This window comes from Schistocerca americana, chromosome 1 (genome assembly GCF_021461395.2).
Source record: "Schistocerca americana isolate TAMUIC-IGC-003095 chromosome 1, iqSchAmer2.1, whole genome shotgun sequence".
Lineage (NCBI taxonomy): Eukaryota > Metazoa > Arthropoda > Insecta > Orthoptera > Acrididae > Schistocerca > Schistocerca americana.
In genome coordinates, this window is record NC_060119.1 from 365073241 (window position 1) to 365074778 (window position 1538).

Below are 1538 nucleotides of genomic sequence, written 5' to 3' on the forward strand. Positions count from 1 at the left end.
AAAGAATCCTGAGGAAGTGCTCTAACAACGAAGTACCCTACGAAAATTCGTCAGTATTACTAGGCAATCGCGAACCCTTACCAGGTAATATATTAATAATTGGCAACCAATGCTGTACAATCGCAATAAAGTCATGAGATGTTCAATTGACTCTTTTATTAGAACATGTTACGCATTTCGGGATTACACCCATCATCAGACATCTGTTACAAAAAAGTACAAAACATAAGTGAACAACACACTCAACATGTCTCAGCGTTACAGAAAATGAGATCTGGTCAAATGAGTTACATACCACAAACTTCAACTCCTTCCTAACCAACTAGGCGTACAGCCTTGACAACTCAAAGAAAGTGGCGAATATCATATGACTGCGACACAAGCAGTCTCGAAGCAGAGCGTGTACCGACGCTAAACAAGTCAACTAGCAGCGAAGCGCCCTCGGTAGGGGGCGCTGCGTAGTCATGTGCTCCATGCGTTCACATGTAATTTAATAATAATATACTCAACATATAACATAACAAGTAAGATATTCAAAGTTCCAGTCAAAAGTAACGCGGAGTCGCTTAGCAAGCGTGAATGCGGCACGGAAATGCGCATCCAACTGCTGTGGCAACAGCTGCAAGAAAGGTGTTTTGCTTCAAAATGTTGAAGGCATGAAATCATATGCTCGACGACGAGGACAAAAAAGAAAATTACTTTCTTGAAAACATATCTCACGAATAGGAAGCGAAAGGTAACTGATTCTGAAACTAATAAACGAAGAGCATAAAGCTTCTTCTGTTCAGCAAATACTTTACGCACTAATCTCTGGTAGTTGAACTAGTGTCTATACATTCATAAAAAATTTATATAATTCCTTTACATTGTCCCCTTGGGCGAATTGTCCGAAGAAATGCCAAATTCCGGGCAATGAGCCCAACCACTTTACACAATGGTAGTTCTTGACTCCTCTACACACTTACTTAAATGGCATTGTTCATTTCTTTAATGGAGTTCTCTTCATCACTTAGTTTATGTAGTTCTGGTGCTGGACTGGTACTTAGCAAGGAAAAGAAAACGTACACACCAGGTCACACAAAATACTTACATACTAGATACAAAAATTACTACATCGTCCTTTACATTAAATGGCAACGGCCTTGCCGCAGTGGATACACCGGTTCCCGAGAGATCACCGAAGTTAAGCGCTGTCGGGCGTGGCCGGCACTTGGGTGGGTGATCATCCAGGCCGCCATGTGCTGTTGCCATTTTTCGGGGTGCACTCAGCCTCGTGATGCCAATTGAGGAGCTACTCGACCGATTAGAAGCGGCTTCGGTCAAGAACACCATCATAACGACTGGGAGAGCGGTGTGCTGACCCCACGCCTCTCCTATCCGCATCCTCCACTGAGGATGACACGGCAGTCGGATGGTCCGTCTAGGCCACTCGTGGCTTGAAGACAGAGTGCTTATTTTTGCTTGCCATTTCATTTAATACATGGATATTAAGTTACATCATCTTTTACATCAAATACATGGATATTACATTACATCGT

General features: G+C 42.7%; 1 pseudogene; it reads left to right on the top strand.

The window, feature by feature from the left end:
• The first annotated feature begins 1132 nt into the window (after positions 1 to 1132).
• LOC124555423 lies at positions 1133 to 1250 on the top strand (annotated as a pseudogene).
• The last annotated feature ends 288 nt before the right edge of the window (positions 1251 to 1538 follow it).